Source organism: Marmota monax, unplaced genomic scaffold, assembly GCF_021218885.2.
Source record: "Marmota monax isolate L192 unplaced genomic scaffold, Marmota_monax_Labrador192_F-V1.1 WCK01_AAM20220418_F8-fsc00020, whole genome shotgun sequence".
NCBI classification, from domain to species: domain Eukaryota; kingdom Metazoa; phylum Chordata; class Mammalia; order Rodentia; family Sciuridae; genus Marmota; species Marmota monax.
In genome coordinates this window covers 5,562,481-5,582,957 of record NW_026692912.1, presented here as the reverse complement: position 1 = coordinate 5,582,957, position 20,477 = coordinate 5,562,481, and the positions used below count along the sequence as shown (strand labels likewise).

Here is a 20,477-nt window from a genome sequence, read left to right as displayed (position 1 = left end):
TTAAATTAAGGTAACAGAGTCCCAAAAGTGTCAGCAGAGGGTGCTTTACATGGACACTTAGGTGTCAGGATGATGGCTCCTATCAACTTCAAACCATCCATGGTTTACAAGGTTGGTGTGGACATCACCATCCCAGTCAGCCTAGAAGGGAAAAAGAACCTGGAGGAGCACACCTGGGAGGATTGTATAGATAGTCCTAGAATTAGCAGAAGTCACTCACGTTGACATTCTACTGGAGAGAAGTGAGCTAACATGACCTCAAGTAACTGCAAAGAGAGGCTAAAAAAATTTGTCTAGTTGTTGCCCCAGAAGGCAAGAATAGATATTGTAGCTACAGGCCTCTCCCACAATATATCTACCTTACATTTATCTGTAGAACTGTTTCACAACTTAGGTTGTCAGAGGGGTGAGTCTGTACCCAGAAATGCTTTAGAGCCTTCTGTTGAGGAAACATTAGCATTGCTGCATCCACCTTGCCCTAGAAGGCACAAGGAGCCATCAAGGCAGAACAACAGAAATGACATAACATACACATGGTGTGGAAAACCCCTCTTCTCCTGTTACAGAGGGTAATACTGTTCAGATTGCCTTAAAATACTCATTGCACAGCTCAAGGCTGATATCCTATCAGTTCCAGGATGTCACAAAAATCTAGCATATTACAACATCCATATTTTATTTGAAAAAAAGGAGATTTTTCAAAAATGTGTTTTGTCTTTTTTGTTCTTTGTGTAAAAAATGCTTCTCTGCCCTGAAATGATGAAGATCTTCCAAAATTGTGGAAGTTTCACTTTGTAAATTTAGGTTCTTGATTCATTAAAAACTTTTTAGAAAATGGTTTGAGGTAGGGATCTGGTATTTTAGAGTGCCTATTATCTCAGTGTCACTATTAAAACACAACATATTTGATTCTTGAATTTGCATTGATTCATTAGTCATTGATGTGTAATTCTGTTTCTGAACCTTCTATTCTTTTTCATTACATTGTTTCTCTATGACTACACCAATTCCACTTAAGGTTTCTCTTGACTATTCTTGGCCTCTTACATTTTTTCATTAATTTTAGAATCACCTTGTCGAGGTCTGTGAAAAGCTTGTTGCAGTTTTTTGTAGATTGCATTGTATATGGAGTCTACTTACCCATACATGTGGTATGTAGGTTTTAAAGTGCATTTTAATAAAGCTGTATAATTTTCTTAATATAGACACTGCAACTATTTATTAGTTTTCATTAAAGTTATAATAAAGATCTACTGTTATCATGAATGGGATTTAAAAAAATTATCATCTCTAATGGGCTTGGGCTCTTTCACATATTGATCTTATATTCAATACTAGGTAAATTCTACTGGCAGTGGCAGTGTATCCAAAGGGTGTTCTACAACTGAGCTACATCACAAACCCTTTTTATTTTTTATTTATTTTTATATTTATTTTTTAGTTGTAGTTGAACACATGCCTTTATTTTATTTATTTTTATGTGGTGCTGGGGATCGAACCCAGGGCCTCATGCATGCTAGGCAGGTGCTCTACCACTGAGCCACAATTCCAGCCCTATTTTTAATTTTTTTTGAGAGACTATCTTGCTAAGCCCCTAAGGCTGGCCTTGAACTTGTGACACTCCTACCTCAGCTTTCCAAGTAGCTGAGATTATAGGTGTGTGCCACCATGTTCAGCAATTATTTTTATTTTATATAATACTTTATTAAATTAAATTTGCTTGAATTTCTTAAGTAGACAACTAGATTATCCATAAATCATTTTCTTCTTATTTTCTAATCCTTATACAGTATAATTTCTTTTTCTTGTCTTGTTATGTTGGCGAGAGGCTTTAGTACAAGTTAAGTATATGTTATAAATCCTATCTTTGTTTTTTTTTTTTACTTACTTTAAAAGAAAAATGTCTGCTGAATTAACCTTAAGAATAATGCTTCTAAAATCATGTTATGGTGACTATCCAGAAGGCTGAGGCAGGAGGATCACAAGGTCCACCTGGATAACTTAGGAAGACTTAAAGTAAATTTAAAACAAAAAATGGCTGGGATTGTTATTCAGAGGTAGAACACTCTGGGTTCAATCCCCATTACTGTAAGACAAACAAACAAAAAACAAATGGATGAATGAAATAGAAATAAATAAGTAACAGAATGAGGTTGTTGGCAGCAACTCCTTATTATGTTCAGAAAATTCTTCCCTATTCCTATTTGCTAAGATTAAACAAAACAGAGTAGTAAATTATTTTCCAGTATTAAGTCATTCTTACATTTATGATATTAAACCAATGTGCTTAGAATATCTTTTGTTAAAATACATTTCTGAATTTGGTATAATAATATCATATGTAGAATTTATATTTTTATCCTGTATTAGATTGGCCTGTTGGTTTCCTTTCTATATCTTTGATTTATTCATCAATATTAGCTTATGAAACTATTGGGGTGCTTTTCTTTCTTTCTTTTTATTCTTTGAAACCCTTTGAATAGAGGTTATCTATCTATGAAGATTTGGAAAATAATGCTTACCAAACCTTTGATTCAAATTACATAGTAGTTGTAAACACATTCACATTCTCCATTTTATTTTAAATTTTTTATTGTTGGTTGTTCAAAACATTACAAATTTCTTGATATATCATATTTCACACTTTGATTCAAGTGGGTTATGAACTCCCATTTTTACCCCATATACAGATTGCAGAATTACATCAGTTACACATCCATTGATTTGCATATTGCCATACTAGTGTCTGTTGTGTTCCGCTACCTTTCCTATCCTCTACTACCCCCTCCCCTCCCCTCCCCTCCCCTCCCCTCCCCTGGCCTCCCCTCTTCTCTCTCTACCCGCTCTACTGTCATTCATTTCTCCCCCTTGTATTATTTTTCCCTTTCCCCTCACTTCCTCTTGTATGTACTTTTGTATAACCCTGAGGGTCTCCTTCCATTTCCATGCAATTTCCCTTCTCTCTCCCTTTCCCTCCCACCTCTCATCCCTGTTTAATGTTAATCTTCTTCTCATGCTCTTCGACCCTACTCTGTTCTTAGTTACTCTCCTTATATCAAAGAAGACATTTGGCATTTGTTTTTTAGGGATTGGCTAGCTTCACTTAGCATAATCCGCTCTAATGCCATCCATTTCCCTGTAAATTCTATGATTTTGTCATTTTTTAATGCAGAGTAATACTCCATTGTGTATAAATGCCACATTTTTTTATCCATTCATCTATTGAAGGGCATCTAGGTTGGTTCCACAGTCTTGCTATTGTGAATTGTGCTGCTATGAACATCGATGTAGCAGTGTCCCTGTAGCATGCTCTTTTTAGGTCTTTAGGGAATAGACAGAGAAGGGGAATAGCTGGGTCAAATGGTGGCTCCATTCCCAGCTTTCCAAGAAATCTCCATACTGCTTTCCAAATTGGCTGCACCAATTTGCAGTCCCACCAGCAATGTACAAGTGTACCCTTTTCCCCACATCCTCGCCAGCACTTGTTGTTGTTTGACTTCCTAATGGCTGCCAATCTTACTGGAGTGAGATGGTATCTTAGGGTGGTTTTGATTTGCATTTCTCTGACAGCTAGAGATGGTGAGCATTTTTTCATGTACTTGTTGATTGACTGTATGTCCTCCTCTGAGAAGTGTCTGTTCAGGTCCTTGGCCCATTTGTTGATTGGGTTGTTTGTTCTCTTATTGTCTAATTTTTTGAGTTCTTTGTATACTCTGGATGTTAGGGCTCTATCTGAAGTGTGAGGAGTAAAGATTTGTTCCCAGGATGTAGGCTCCCTATTTACCTCTCTTATTGTTTCTTTTGCTGAGAAAAAACTTTTTAGTTTGAGTAAGTCCCATTTGTTGATTCTAGTTATTAACTTTTGTGCTATGGGTGTCCTATTGAGGAATTTGGAGCCCGACCCCACCGTATGTAGATCGTAGCCAACTTTTTCTTCTATCAGACGGCGTGTCTCTGATTTGATATCAAGCTCCTTGATCCATTTTGAATTCACTTTTGTGCATGGCGAGAGAAAGGGATTCAGTTTCATTTTGTTGCATATGGATTTCCAGTTTTCCCAGCACCATTTGTTGAAGATGCTATCCTTCCTCCATTGCATGCTTTTAGCCCCTTTATCAAATATAAGGTAGTTGTAGTTTTGTGGATTGGTTTCTGTGTCCTCTATTCTGTACCATTGGTCCACCCGCCTGTTTTGGTACCAGTACCATGCTGTTTTTGTTACTATTGCTCTGTAGTATAGTTTGAAGTCTGGTATCGCTATACCGCCTGATTCACACTTCCTGCTTAGCATTGTTTTTGCTATTCTGGGTCTTTTATTTTTCCATATGAATTTCATGATTGCTTTCTCTATTTCTACAAGAAATGCCGTTGGGATTTTGATTGGCATTGCATTAAACCTATAGAGAACTTTTGGTAATATCGCCATTTTGATGATGTTAGTTCTGCCTGTCCATGAACAGGGTATATTTTTCCATCTTCTAAGATCTTCTTCTATTTCTCTCTTTAGGGTTCTGTAGTTTTCATTGTATAAGTCTTTCGCCTCTTTTGTTAGGTTGATTCCCAAGTATTTTATTTTTTTTGAAGATATTGTGAATGGAGTGGTTGTCCTCATTTCCATTTCAGAGGATTTGTCGCTGATATACAGGAATGCCTTTGATTTATGCGTGTTGATTTTATATCCTGCCACTTTGCTGAATTCATTTATTAGCTCTAATAGTTTCTTTGTAGACCCTTTTGGGTCTGCTAGGTATAGAATCATGTCAACTGCAAATAGTGATAATTTAAGTTCTTCTTTTCCTATTTTTATGCCTTTAATTTCTTTCGTCTGTCTAATTGATCTGGCCAGTGTTTCAAGAACTATGTTGAAGAGAAGTGGAGAGAGAGGGCATCCCTGTCTTGTTCCAGATTTTAGAGGGAATGCCTTCAGTTTTTCTCCATTCAGAATGATGCTAGCCTGAGGCTTAGCATAAATTGCTTTTACAATATTGAGGTATGTTCCTATTATCCCTAGTTTTTCTAGAGTTTTGAACATAAAGGGATGCTGTACTTTGTCGAAAGCTTTTTCCGCATCTACCGAGATGATCATATGGTTCTTATTTTTAAGTCTATTGATGTGGTGAATAACATTTATTGATTTCCGTATATTGAACCAGCCTTGCATCCCAGGGATGAATCCTACTTGATCATGGTGCACAATATTTTTGATATGTTTTTGTATCCGATTTGCCAGAATTTTATTGAGGATTTTTGCATCTAGGTTCATTAGAGATATTGGTCTGTAGTTTTCTTTCTTTGAAGTGTCTTTGTCTGGTTTAGGTATCAGGGTGATGTTGGCCTCGTAGAATGAATTTGGAAGTTCTCCCTCTTTTTCTATTTCCTGAAGTAGCTTGAAAAGTATTGGTATTAGTTCCTCTTTAAAGGTTTTGTAAAACTCTGCTGTATACCCATCCGGACCTAGGCTTTTCTTAGTTGGTAGTCTTTTGATGGTTTCTTCTATTTCCTCAATTGATATTGGTCTGTTTAGGTTGTCTGTATCCTCCTGACTCAATCTGGGCAGATCATATGACTTAAGAAATTTATCTATGCCTTCACTATCTTCTAATGTATTGGAATATAAGGATTTAAAATAATTTTTGATTATCTTCTGTATTTCTGAAGTGTCTGTTGTGATATTGCCATTTTCATCCTGTATGCTAGTAATTTGAGTTCTCTCTCTTCTTCCTTCGCTAGCATGGCTAAGGGTCTGTCGGTTTTGTTTATTTTTTCAAAGAACCAACTTTTAGTTTTGTCAATTTTTTCAATTGTTTCTTTTGTTTCCATTTCATTAATTTCAGCTCTGATTTTAATTATTTCTTGCCTTCTACTTCTTTTGCTGTTGTTTTGCTCTTCTTTTTCTAGGATTTTGAGATGAAGTATGAGATCATTTATTTGTTGGTTTATTCTTTTTTTAAGGAATGAACTCCAAGCAATGAATTTTCCTCTTAGAACTGCTTTCAATGTGTCCCATAGATTCCGATATGTTGTGTCTGTGTTTTCATTTATCTCTAAGAATTTTATAATTTCCTCCTTGATGTCTTCTATAATCCATTGATCATTCAGTAACCTATTGTTCATTCTCCAAGTGATGTATGCTTTTTCCTTCCTTCTTTTATCGTTGATTTTCAGTTTCATTCCATTATGATCAGATAAGATGCATGGTATTATCTCTACTCCTTTATATTGTCTAAGAGTTGCCCTGTGACATAATATATGATCTATTTTTGAGAAGGATCCATGTGCTGCTGAGAAAAAAGTGTAACTGCTTGATGTTGGGTGGTATATTCTATATATGTCAATTAAGTCTAGGTTATTAATTGTGTTATTGAGTTCTATAGTTTCCTTATTCAACTTTTGTTTGGAAGATCTGTGCAGTGGCCAGAGAGGTGTGTTGAAGTCTCCCATGATTATTGTATGGTGGTCTATTAGACTCTTGAACTTGAGAAGAGTTTGTTTGATGAACATAGCTGCACCATTGTTTGGGGCATATATATTAATGATTGTTATGTCTTGTTGGTGTATGGTTCCCTTAAGCAGTATGTAGTGTCCCTCTTTATCCCTTTTGATTAACTTTGGCTTGAAATCTATTTTATTTGATATGAGTATGGACACTCCTGCTTGTTTCCGAAGTCCATATGAGTGATATGATTTTTCCCAACCTTTCACCTTCAGTCTATGTATGTCTTTTCCTATCAAATGCGTCTCCTGTAGGCAGCATATTGTTGGGTCTTGTTTTGTGATCCATTCTACTAGCCTGTGTCTCTTGATTGGTGAGTTTAAGCCATTAACATTTAGGGTTATTATTGAGATATGGGTTGTTCTTCCAGCCATATTTGTTTATTTATGTTACTAAACATGGTTTGTTTTCCTCTTTGATTATTCCTCCCCCCTTTACTGTCCTACCTCCCACTGTTGGTTTTCATTGTTATTTTCCATTTCCTCTTCCTGTAATGTTTTGGCCGAGGATGTTTTGAAGAGATGGTTTTCTAGCTGCAAATTCTTTAAACTTTTGTTTATCGTGGAAGGTTTTAATTTCATCTTCCATCCTGAAGCTTAATTTCGCTGGATACACAATTCTTGGTTGGAACCCATTTTCTTTCAGTGTTTGAAATATGTTATTCCAGGATCTTCTAGCTTTCAGAGTCTGTGTTGAAAGATCAGCTGTTATCCTGATTGGCTTACCCCTAAATGTGATCTGCTTCCTTTCTCTTGTAGCTTTTAAAATTCTCTCCTTATTCTGTATGTTGGGCATCTTCATTATAATGTGTCTAGGTGTGGGTCTCTTATGATTTTGCACATTCGGCGTCCTGTAGGCTTCTAGGATTTGGGATTCTGTCTCATTCTTCAAGTCTGGGAAGTTTTCTCGTATTATTTCATTGAATAGATTGCTCATTCCTTTGGTTTGAAACTCTGTCCCTTCCTGTATCCCAATGACTCTTAAGTTTGGTCTCTTGATGTTATCCCATATTTCTTGGATGTTCTGCTCATGGTTTCTTAACAGTCTTGCTGAGCTGTCTATGTTCTTTTCCAGTTGAAATACTTTGTCTTCATTGTCTGATGTTCTATCTTCTAAGTGTTCTACTCTGCTGGTAGTATTCTCCATTGAGTTTTTAAGTTGGTTTATTGCTTCCTGCATTTCTAGGATTTCTGTTTGTTTGTTTTTTATAACCTCTATCTCCCTGTATAGTTGATCCTTTGCTTCCTGGATTTGTTTGCGTAATTCATTGTCGAAGTGATCTTTCATTGTCTGATTTTGCTGTCTAATGTCTTCCTTGATACTCCAGATCATCTGAAGCATGTATATCCTGAATTCTTTATCTGACATTCCATCTGCTGCAGCTGTTACCTCTTCTAAAGTTGAGTTGACGTGCATTGCTTGTGGTCCTTTTTCCTTGTCTTTTCATACTGCTTGCGTTTCTTTCTGCTTGGTGAAACTGTTGTGTTTTTGAAATGTTTTTTTCCCCTATGTATTTATATTGGTCTTGTATAGTTGAAAAGTCTCCCTTGCAGGGTCGGGTGGCGGCTCTGCTCTCTCCTTACTCCAATTGGGGTGTCGTGACTACCACACTGGCAGGTCACTGGGCCTGTTCCGGGCGTGGGCGGCGGCTCTGTTCTGCCCCTACTCCAATTGGGGTGATGAGTGCACCACGCCGGCAGGCCACCGGGCCTGATCCGCTGGTCGGTTGCAGGTCTGCCTACCCTGCAGGCTTGGGCGGCGGCTCTGCTTTGCCCCCCCTCCAATTGGTGTGACTTGTCTACCACACCCGCGGACCGCTGGGCCTGTTCCGGGCACGGGTGAAGGCCCTGTTCTGTTCGTACTCCAATTGGGGTGACGTGCCTACCACCCCGGCCGGCCGCTGGGCCTGTTCCACTGGTCGGTCGCAGGTCTGCCTACCTTGCAGGCGCGGGCGGCGGCTCTGCCCTGCCCCTCCTACCACGCCTGCGGACTGCTGGGCCTGATCTGCAGGTTGGTCGCAGGTCTGCTCACCCTGCGGGCACGGGTGGCGGTTCCGCTTCGCCCCCACTCCAATTGGGGTCACGTGACCACCACACCGGCAGGGCCTGATCCGGGCACGGGCGAAGGCTCTGCTCTGCCCCTACTCCAGTTGGGGTGACGTGTGTACCACGCTGGCAGGCCGCTGGGCCTGACCCGCCAGTCTGTCGCAGGTCTGCTTACCTTGCAGGCACGGGCGGCAGCTCTGCCCCGCCCCTCCTACCATGCCCGTGTACCACTGGGTCGCGGGTCTGCCCACCTTGCGGGTGCGGGTGGCGGCTCCGCTCTGTCCCCTCTCCAATTGGGGTCACGCGACCACCACGCCGGCGAGCCGCTGGGCCTGCTCCGGGCGCGGGCGGCGGCCTGGCTCCTCCCCTCTGGCTCGACGACAAATCGAGAGAGACTCGGGTGTCTGTGTCTCACCCACCCTACCAGGAGACCAACTGTTTCTGTCGCCACTGGTATTGATGAAGTTCTCTCCTCCTCTGCTTTCTGATGACATCAGATCTCTGCCATGTTGGTATCCTATGCGAATGGCAGCATTTCGTTCCCTTTGCCAGGTAACCAAAGCAACGGGTGAGTCCTGACAGGCCCTCAGCAGGACCCGGACCGAGAAGTAGTTTCCGCGGGCTCCTTAGCCCTGGGCCAGAGCAGTTCCGGGAGCCGGAACTCGGCCGCTCCGTGCTCGGTGTATGCTCTGATAAGAGCAGGCTCCAAGAAGCACTCAGGCACTGAGCCTGAGTAATCTGTCTGCAAGCCGCAGGCGAATGGCAGCCTGAAATTACCTGTTCTATGGCTGAATGAGCTGTGGTCAGTCGAAAACAGGGATGGTGACGTCAGCCCTCCAAGATGGTGGCCGCTGGCCTCCTCTGTGGTCGGACTGGTGTGGAGAACCGAAATGGACCGCTTCCTTCCCCCGTCTTGAACCCAGAATTCAGCACTGAGTACGGTGCTTGCACGGCTGGCAGAAACTGCAGCGCTGTATCCCTGCGCCGCTATCTCCTCGTTTCCCAGCGCGCGCTGCAGACTCTAGCCGCGGGGCGATTTGCTGAATAAGCAGTGTTACCCTCCGTGCGACAAATCTCTTGCGTTTGAGTCCCCGTAGCCGATCCTCGTGCGATGGAAATCCTTCCTCCAGGTTCTGGAGCACCCCACTATTGCTGGAAATTCCTAACAAGATAGCCTTTAGCTGTCCTGACTTGTCATACTCCCACACAGTGACGCGGCACACGGGGGCAATGCACTCCCCTCGCCGCCATCTTCTCCCCCCCCCCATTTTTTTGAATCAATATGTTTTTATAATTTACTTTCTATCTTAAAAGTATTTAAGATTTTAATGTTTACAATGCTTTAGTTAAAAAATTCTACTAAAACTATTTCTTAGAATTACCACATTAATTCAGTCTTAATCATTTCTTTTTTTTCACTGTCAGTTTTACCAAAAATTTGTCTATTTTTCTATGCTTTATAGAACTAGCATTTTGTTTATCAAATTTTTCTACCATTTCTTTGAACATGGGTCTATTTTTAACTTTAAAATTACACACAGTTATATTTACATATGTATATATATAATTACACACATAACGTATGTGTAATTTTAGAGTTAAATAAGTTCATATATGTATAATTTTTCATACATATGTATATAAAAATATATGTATTTTTTCTGCCCTTGTTTTAGATGAAAGCCTTTTTGCTTGGGTAAGGAAAGCTACAGAGAAAGAATTTGCTAGCCCTTGGTCTACTTCCAACATTACCTGATTACTCATGCAGATATACATGATAAGAAAAAGGTGAGTGCCCAGTCACTCTGTTTCAGACTTTTGTTTCAGTACAGCCTATCCTCATTCCAGGCTGCTGCGCACAATCCCAACTTCTATTCCCCATTCCTGGATTCTCTTTAGAGAATATATAAATTTTATATATAAGTTTTCCAGGTGGACCTTGAGCTTGTGATCCTCCTGCCTCAGCCTCCTGGATAGCTAGGCATATGCTTCTTGTCTGGTGACAACCTAATTCTAGAAGCATTATTCTTAAGGTTAATTCATCAGACATTTTTCTTTTAAAGTAACAAAACAAAAGATATCATTTATAATATATATTTAACATTGTACTGTAGCCCCTTGCTAACATAACAAGGAGAATCCAGGAATTCTCTTTTCTGCTCAAAAGAGTTATTTTTTTTTTACTAAAATGGGCTGCCCCACCCACCTCTGCTGTTGGCCTTTTAAAATAGAAAGGTTTGCTAAGGAGCATGTTTTCTGGCTAAGGAGAAAAACACCAGAGAGGCACAAATACCCCATTTTAAGAAGGCAGAAACCTATGCCATCGGGCACCTGAAACCCTTTCTCAAGCAGACTGAATTCTCTCAGGGTTTTGTTTCACCAAAATATATTCTTTGAATCAGTCTCTACATTAATAGACTGGAGGGAAAGTTTCCAGCAGATCTTTGTGCTGATAGTTTTGATTGCTCCCTAGTAGAAAATTTCAAAGGCTTTTTGCCAGAGGCAAGGGACATGGGGAGGAAGAGAACACTGGCAGACTAGTAGACCCTTTCCAACAAACAATAGTGCTAAAGGCAATAACAGCCAATTTTTCAATCCTAAATGCTCTCAAATTATAGTCTTTGGACCTCTAGATGACATCAATAATCTAGAGTCTGGAAAGTGTCCTTTAAGATATTAATGTAAAAACTCCTCTTGAATATCCCTCATCAAAAATTTCTCTTCATTGTGCTGAGAATATTTTTTTCTTATGGCTGATGGCACTAGTTCTTTCTGGATTTTTGGCTCTGTTGAAGACATTTGAAGAAACAAATGTAGAAAGACTGCTTGGCAGAGGATAGGAGGGAAAGTTTAGAACAGCAAGCTTCAGGATGCCTATTTAAGAGTGGAAATAAGTCTAAATGACAGGATGGTTTCAGACAGGTGGACACATGACGTGTATCAAGGTATCCTCCTTCATTTCCAACAAAGCAACATCATGATTGTTAATATTTTATGAAGCTCATTCAAATATAGTATTTAAGCTGGTTGAGTATAATCCCAGCTATTTGGGAAGCCAAGGCAGGAGGATTGCAAGTTTGAGGCCAATTCTGGAAAGAATTTGAATAAAAAAAAAAAGGAGGGGGAGGATGTAGCTCACTGGCACAGTGCCCCTGGGTTCAATCCCCAGTACCACCAAACAAAAGAACAAATAAAAACAAAAACAAATATATTATCTTTGATAAAGACAACTTGGAGCCCTATAAAATTGATTGTACTAGTATTATTCCATTTTACAGATAAGAGCATGAGTTCATTTCGAACATAATACTAGCTATGATGGACTAATCTATGTGCTAAAGTGGGTTCTGTGTGGTATCTGATTTTCTCTCTCCTTTCATACTGGACACACAACTTACTTTTGATTTTAAAGTTATTGACCTAAAGCTGGCTGCAGCAGCTGTCTCTTTTGGACAGGTCCACGCTTGTTAAGAAGACAGGTCTGTCCAGGTAGGCCTTTTATTTTGTTTTTAACTTCATTTTAGGCATGGTAGACCAAATAAAGAGGAAAGTACCTTAGAGCAAAAAACTCACGAATGCCTGCCTCTGTCTCTCTCTCCCTCTCTTTCTTTTTTGTAGGGCTAAAACAGAACCCAGGGCATTTCATATGCTAGGTAAGTTCTCTATCTCTGAGCTACAGCCTCAGTCCCTAACTTAGCCTTAAAAACACCTGTCTTATAAGTACAGATGTCCCCATTTGATGTTAGAAAGGACCAGAGAGTATTTAAGGTAGTAAATAGGCATTTGAAGCAGAAGCAGCATTCCTTAAAAAGGCACGAGATGAAAATCAATGTATTAAAAATATTCAAGCAGAGTACTAGGTAAAAAACTTATTGTAGTGTATTCTTGATTTATGGGAAAAAGCTTACAATGGAAATAGTTAACTTTACAACTATCTTTTCTTTAGATATAGAAGAATTGGTATTGAGAAACCTATTACATGGGTGGTGTAGTAGGAAGGAGAAAGAAAAATTAAGTAATAAAATTTTTTTTTCTGAATTGAGTAACACTATAGTTATAAATAAAATCCACTTTCAGTATGTTCTTTTTCTTTCTTTCATTTTTTTTGGTGCTGGGATTGAACTAAAATTGATAGTTTACCACTGGTCTACATCCCCAGTCCTTTTTTATTTTGAAACAAGGTCTTGCTAAATTTCTGAGGCTGGCCTCAAACTTGCAATCCTCCTGCCTCAGCCTCCTGAGTCACTGTGCCACTGCACCTGGCAACTTCCCTTGCAACATTTTTTTTTTTATCCCTTTTGGTAGGATACCAGGAATCAAACCCAGGGCTTTGCACATGCTAAGGATAAGGAAGTGCTCTTCCACTGAGTCACATCCTCAGACCCTCCAATAAATACTTTTTATGATACTTAGATTTTATATTGAACATTTTTCTATTCATTCCAATGTAATATTCCTTACAGTTTAGGATAAACCTTTATTGTTATTTAGGAGATAAGAGTGGCTAAATATTCATATGTATTGGTGCTGTGCATGAACATACTAACTAGCATTGTGCATTTTACAATTTATTTATTTTTTTCATATTTTAAGCAGATTGTGAAATGAATCATAAATTGTTAGGAAAAGAGAGAAAGCAGCCTCGTTTAAAGTTGATTTAAAAGATTTTTTTTTTTAAAGGAAAGAACTTCGAATAGTAAATGATCAGTGGCCACGGCTCAGCCTTGAAAATCTTGCAAAACCCACAGGAGCTTGGTCAAGGTTCTAAGAAGTCAATGGCAGGAAATGGTCATGGTCTCTTCAGTGCACAACTCAGTGCAGGCTTGAAAAGTAAGACTCAGTGGGAGTCTTACTCTCAATGCCCGCCGCTGATTACAGTGACCTGTCCCTTATGCAAGGCCCACTATCCGAGTGACCACCACTAAAGCCCTGCCTTGCTGTCCAGCATTCCCTCTTAAATGTGGTCACATCAGTCCTCCCGTACTGCTATCGGGCCAACCTATGTGCCATTTCCATCGAGTGCTGATTAAGCTTTTATTTTCAAGCAGCTACTTTTGATACGTGCTCGTGGCTTTAGTGGTGGAGGGAGAAGCAGAGAATTCTGATCACTCCGGAAAGCCTGAGGAACCAGGGTGGGACGTGGGTGGGTGGGATGGAGTGACTGGCGAGACTCACATCAACTGAGTGATGTTATAGGACCTGGGCGAATCCTGGTGGCTGCCACTCTTTGGAGAATGATCCCTAGGAGGCCTTAGTCCCTCACCGCTCCCGCCCACACCTCCAGGTGTGTTTTCCCCGCCCTTAATTACACTAACTAAAATTGATAGTTTGCACTTGCAGAGTTAGACTGGGAAAGCGGAAGGGAATTTTATAATCACGGATCTGGATGACTAGGGAACACAGGCACACTTGCTTCGGCAAACAGCTCCAGTCAGTGAAAGTTCAGAACCAGAAACACACAACCTTTCCAGTAGCAAAGTCGACCCCGTTCTTTGCAGCTTCCAGTCAAGGGCTGCCCTGGGAGAAACTTTGTGCCTACTTTAAAGTTTAGAAACTGAACGGAGACCTGGAGCTTTGCGGGCCTTGCGAAGTCTTCCAGAGCTTTTCGAGTGGGGAGAGAAAAGAGACAAAATGAAAATGCAACGTGCAGGGGCGCCCACCGGAGTCCAGCAAGCTGTCTGGCACTGGGGTGAGCGCAGGGGGCTGGGGGTGGCGATCCCGAGCTGGCGGCCCTGGGTCTCCAGCAGTGGGTGTGTCTGATCTGGGGCGGGGGAGAAGAGGGTTGGCAAGATAATGAATGGGAAGCTCAGGCCACCCCCAGCCTCTGGACCTGCAGCGGCGGCGGGAAGTTCAGCGAATGAATGGGGGAGGGGGCGTGCTGAAGGCAGGGGCCCTGGGTGCGCCACACAGGTAAGGGGGCGAGCTCGGGGAGGGCGTCTGGGGGTGCGGGTGTTGCTGACATGTGCTACGTGGAGCAAGCATAAAAGGAAGACGGCGGAGGACGAAAGGAGGCCGGTGTCTCGCGCTACTTCTTTGGCCTCCTCTGGGGCCCCCTCCCCCGCCGACCCTGCCAGTTCGCCACAGCCTGGGCAGTAGGGGCCGGGTGGCGGAGACGCTCCGAGAGTTGCGATTCCCCTGTTCTCTTGCTGAACGCTGCCGGGACTTGAGCGGCCTGGGCCCAGCGCCGCGGAGCCCTGTCCCTTTTCTCGGCCAAGCACTGGACCCCGGCCGGGTGGGCTCAGGGACGGCCAGCTCTGGGCGACCGCCGAGGGGAGGGCGGAGGGCTGGGCTCTGCTGGCCCCAGGGCGGGGGCCTCCGGACTTGGCCGCGCCGCCTGAAGCCAGCCAGACCCAAGGAGGCCGGAGCGGGACGCTCGGCGGTGGCGAGTGCAGGTAAAGGGGCGGGAGCGACGCGGCACCAGGGGACGGCGCCCCCTGGGCGTGGAGCCAGTGGCTGGCCGCAGCGACTGCTCGGCGGCCAAACGGCGCGCTCAGCTCACACCGTCAGACCGCAGAAGGCTTTGTGGCTGTGCGTGCGCGCGTGTGCGAGTGTGAGTGTGTTGTGCGCGCGCGCTCGCCGGGTCGGGTGTGAGTGGGTGTGCGCGCGTGCGAGGCGGCGTGCAGAAGGCGAGGCGAGGCTCTCCTGGCCTCCCTCACCAAGTTGACCCAGACCCGGAGGGAAGTTGCTGCAGCCGGCCCTCCTGTCCCCTAGCCAGGTCAGTGCGACGCGGGGCTCGCCCAAGTGACACGTAGGTGGCCTGTGGTTATCTGGATCGGGGTGCGGACGCGGGAGGGCTAACGAGGGGCGCTCGAAGTCCCCCCAGTGTCGTGTCCCCGTGGACGTGAACAGCCGCTGGATCCCCGCGCCCGCTGAGCTTGGCTCCCACATCCCTTACTTCTCTCTGACGACTCTCTCGTCCCTCCGGACTGAGAGCTTTCAACTTAAGTTTCCGTAACTGGGAAATGCAAGGCAAGGGAGGGACCTGGCTTTGAGTCGACGGTTTTGAAATCCATGGGCTCGTTTGGCTTGTGTTGGACTAGTTTGGGGAATGAATTTAAAGTTTATTCTTATTTTTCTTTGCTGCCATTTGGCTTTTGATGTGTTAAGAGTGACGGCATCCAGGACTTGTTGCTGTTATCTGGGGCCTGAGATTGTTGCTGTCTGCTTTATTCCCTTTTCCTTTTGGTGGAAATCTATGGATTTTTCGTAAACCAGGATTTCCAGTGAGGGCTCTTTTGTGAAAGTTCACTGAGTGCCGTGTTTCTCATTGGATACCGATTGATAAACGTAAATATTGAAAACGTAACTAGTTGTTAAAGCAAAGCCGTCTATACCTTCAGGTTCTATCAGTCTGTTTTTCACCATTTGCATAAGTGTCCTTTGCTCGGCCAACATGATTGTAAAGCCAGAGGTCTGTGATTCAAAGTGCAGTTCTGATTAAAGGGAGGTTCAGGCCCTCGGAAAACTGCTAACTTCTAAGGAGTTACTCCCTTGTCAGATAAAATGAATGCCAAGGGAAAACGATATCTATTAGACTTAGGGCCGTGTGAACCAAACTAAAATTGCTTTTACACAGACGTACAAACACACATAAATAGCGATCGTCAACGTTGTGAGAATATTCAGGACAGCATTTCTTCTTGATTCTGTGTAATTTGAGGATAAAGAAACCAAGTAGCAAGAGAAGGAGGTTATGTGAGGCAGGAAGGCTGAGGCTAAGGATCCAGGCTAGAGGACAGGCTTGTCATAATTCTAGCCCGCTTGCACGGGGGCGTCCCCTAGCGGCGCGACCTTCGCCGGATCAGGTCAGCTCTGTTCTCAGAGCCCTCATCTGGAAAATGGAGGGTTTTGATGAGCTTTGCTGTTCTTTCCTTCCAGTTCTCCAGTAACTAGAAACTGGTGGGTGGTTATCCCATGATAGAACGGTAAAAAGGGAGGAAAGGGAAGTGCGAGAGGGTCAGTCGGAGAGGGAAACAGGAGGGCAATAGAGCCCAAAAGATGGAAAGAACAACAAACAAACAAAAATAGCAGCAAGGGATGTCCCTGGAAGGAAAAGAACCTTGAGCTGGAAATTGATTTCCTCTGTTCCCCCCCCCCCCCTCTTCCATTCAGTATTCAAGCAGTAGTACTTTCCTTTCCTAATTCAACCTCTGGTTACCCTTATTAACACTTGTGAGCCTCTGTTGCTTTAAAATTCACATGAGGTCAGGGTGATTCTTGTAGTCTGACCTCTACTAGGTATCCTCGGAGCAACTTGCCATTTGCATCCTCTCAGGGGGAACAGCTGCTGCCCAGGGCTTTGGGCACTCAACTTGGCTCTTAGTATCCCTGTGAGAGATGGGAAAAAATAACAGAGGTGGGAATGTAAGTAGCAGCCCTTTAGAAACTTCTGTTTTCATTCAAAGATAATATTTTCCAAAATGTAATTTTGTTTCTTTTTTTCTCAAATCATAGTCTTTGTGAAGTTTTTCTTAATCTCTCTTGTTCCACTTTCTGGGACATATGAAGGGCGTATAAATCTCAATTGCTGGGTCTTTTTGATACACAATGACATTGTCTGAAGTTAGTGATCTTTAGGGGACAGGGTCATTTCTAATGCTTAGTAAAAAGTTGTAATCTGGGCAAAATACATGGTATCATTTTCACTGGGAAGCTCCAAGTATTCAATAAATGAAGACTTTGGAAATTTAGTTTGAGGTCAAGTTTTTAATGTCTGTGTTTGATGTGTGGCCTGTCTTTCTTTTCTTTAACTTTTTTGGTATCAATATGTCTACACACTTGAGGAACACAATTGAGTTTTAAGTGAAGTGTGATGTCATAAAAACTCAAATACAAATTCTTGGTTGAATGTCTAAAACTCTGCCTCATTAAGTCAGCATCTTACTACTGTTTGGTTTCTTATTTTTATATATCATGTTACCCAAAAGTCCGTATTGTGTTATTATTGAAATAGCTTATGGAGAGATTAATAAGGAAGACATAAAAAGTCGGGAGAAAAAGAGGAGAGTTTAATTCAAGAAGCAATCATTTTTTTTTAAATTTTTTATTAGTTGTTCAAAACATTACAAAGTCTTTTGAGGATTTTTTGTTATAAACACAAATGCCATTTCTCTATGGTTAATTCATCTTTTGAAGAAAAATTGCTGTTTGTGTGACTCTTTGCATTAGCAAATAAAATAAATAAAACAACAACAACAACAAAAAAGAAGCAATCATTGAACTCCTTCCATGGTAACGGATATAAGGATGATGAAAAGAAAGCTCTGGAAAGCTACTATGAAGCAAACTGCAGTATGTACACCGAATGTGTATATATGTGCCATATTGCATAACAGTGTGTGGTTGTGGAGTCCAAGAAACTTGGCATGCCAGGGAAAGGAAAATTAAATTCTGGCTCTGGCAAAGACTTCACAAACAGAACTTGAAGGATGATGCGTCTCTTGGATGAAAGGTGGGAGAGTGAAGCCTTCTCCTAAGTGGAGGTAGTCAGAGTTCCCACTGATGAAGGTTGGAAAGTTACAAAGTGTTGGACTACAGGAAAACGTGGATATTAGGTTAAGGAGTTGTGCTTTTGGGAGTGGGGAAGTAGAGAAACACATTTAGGGGCAGAGTGAGGGATGAAATGATGAGAGATGACTGGGCTTTTATTCTGTTACATTCCTCTGTAACTCATGGCAGCTAAGTTTTAGGAAACCATTGCTAGTTTAATTTTATTATATACAGATTTTAAAAAAAACTAATATGTGTTTTTTTTTCACCCTCTCTCCAAAAATTGCTTTTTGTATTCGAGAAATTTAATTTAGTAAAAATTGGTGAGAGTGTGTTATCTTTGGGCCTTATGGGGCCTTCTGAGTTTTTGTGTTAAATCCATCATGCAGGCCCAGAGCTGACCATCACAGCATTTTTCTTTTTCCTCCCTCCCCACATCCCCCCCCCACCTTTTTTTGTTTATGGAAGGACTTTCTGGTTAATGCTAACTTAAACATGACTCTTCTGGTGACTGGCTTTCTTGACCCTGTTTATGTTATACATGGTATTTAACCTCAGTGGTTGAACATTTGTAGCACAAAAGGAAATAATTATTGTTAATTTGGAAATAGGGTTAATGGCCCCATAAAGGGTATGTGGGGGTAAATAGAATCCTGAGAATCCTTTATGTAGTGGGTCCTCCAATAGAAGTAGCTTGCTCAATCCTGTATAATACTTCTGAACTTTTTTTTTTTTTTAATTCCTAGACCTATAGCCGTTAGCTCACCATGTTTTCAGGAAGAATCTCTGCAGCCACCTGGGAGAGGTGGTGTTGAGTAGCTCTGTAGGTTCCCTCTCCCACCCCAGTGCTCGTGTCACAGGTGGGAGTGGAGAGGTTTTCAGCTGCATGTTAAAGCAGGAGTTGACTAAGGTAAAGACTTTGAATCGGGTTTGAGTCTGGAGGTGCTGGAAACAGATAATTAAAAGATACTAGGTCAGCTGCTTCTCCATACGACTGGAGTGAATGATCCTCCCAGCAGTGTTTTTGCTTTCTGCAAAGGGACTTGCATTTGTCATGTCTATTAAATTAATTTAGTTAAGTTGAAGGAGCCCAAGGTCAGTATACTTATTTCTTAGGACATAGTATAGATGTGTGTGTGTGTGTTGGGGATGAGGATTATATTTAAATTAGCTGGCATGTTGTTTTAGTAAGTTAGCAGGATTTCAGAGTAGTGTTGTTATATTATTAACTTGTGGGGATAGACTAAAAGAAATTGTGTTAACTCATTTTTCCCCCACCATTCCAGATGTGGAACACCTATAAAAATTTATAGTATAAAATATGTAATTATATAATAATAAAATAAAATAAAATAATTGAAATACAATAAGATAATGATACATAAGCTCTTAATTATGATTCTTGGTCTTTTTTTTATGCACCTGGGTCAATTTCATTGTAATCTGCAGAATTGAAAACTTGGGACTTAATGGGTTAATACTTGGACATGAGCTCCTGTCATGTGATCAGTGCTATGGAAACTTTAACCCTGAAATTCATGTAAAATTCAGTCACCCACCAGTACCACCAAAAGGAAAGGGGAATATTTACTGCATCCATGGGTTTAGGTTATAATTTGTTTTCTTTTTGTGGTACTGTTTTAAAAAAGTGAGATAATGACAGGGCAGACTCTTAACTTCAGTCCAGTGCTAAAACAAACATGTATAAGCCTGAATAAGGCAAATCAGGCTGTGCTTGCTATATTATAGAAATGAAGAAAAGTGATTTCAAAACTAGCTTCTTCCTCTAAAAGAGAAAAAGCAAATTGGACAATAATGCCTGGTCTTGGATCCTCCTGGAGGTGAGATTTCTAAGGTTGTGATTATTAGAAGATTTTATTCCTTATGGCCATTTTGTGTGGCTGTGCTTCCAAAGGTTTAGGACTCACAATATAGGGACTGCTACTATGAACACTTCCTCTTTATTATCTTAAATGTTGGAAAAATGGTCTAGATTAGACTTCATGTCTGTTATATGTGGATTTCTTTCTGTATGTCCAAGTGGTTTTCTTTAGCTAATCCCTAATCACCTTCATTCTGAAATTCTGCTCCAATGAAGGGATGTTTCTGGCTCTTTGGAAGGAGAACCAGATTGGGGCAGAGGAAGCAAATTCTGTTCTAGTCCAGGAGCACTTAACTGATTGCCTGTTCCCTGCAGACATTGTGCTAGGTACTATGGTGGGTAAGGACAAGTAAGGAAGGATTCCTACTCTTCAAGGGAAACTCACAGATATATTAACAGATAATTATAATTCTGTGTAACATGGTTATGAGGCTTCAGGCACTACTGGAACATCATAGCTGGGGAAGCTGGAGGGGTACCTGGTCCTTGAGGTCAGTGTGGTAGAGGAGGTGATGGGGAGCACCAGGGAGGGATCCTGGAAGACCAGGATCTGCAAGGACTCTAGGTG

The 20,477-nt window shown here is 41.7% G+C and overlaps 1 protein-coding gene and 1 non-coding gene across 5 annotated transcripts in view; one reads left to right on the top strand and one right to left on the bottom strand.

The window, feature by feature from the left end:
• Positions 1-1,473: 1,473 nt before the first annotated feature.
• Trnaa-agc (transfer RNA alanine (anticodon AGC)) lies at positions 1,474-1,546 on the bottom strand. Its single transcript has one exon. It is a non-coding gene; the product is annotated as a tRNA-Ala (tRNA).
• A 12,392-nt stretch (positions 1,547-13,938) lies between these two features.
• Lpar1 (lysophosphatidic acid receptor 1) overlaps positions 13,939-20,477 on the top strand; it is a 154,700-nt gene continuing 148,161 nt past the window's right edge. The window contains exon 1 of one of the 4 annotated variants that reach the window (XM_046451960.2): positions 13,939-14,227. The gene's annotated coding sequence lies outside the window, so the exon portion shown is untranslated. Of the gene's footprint in view, positions 14,228-14,624; positions 14,931-15,004; positions 15,287-20,477 lie in introns of those variants that run through there. The other 3 variants (XM_046451962.2, XM_046451959.2, XM_046451961.2) reach the window with 3 other exon arrangements.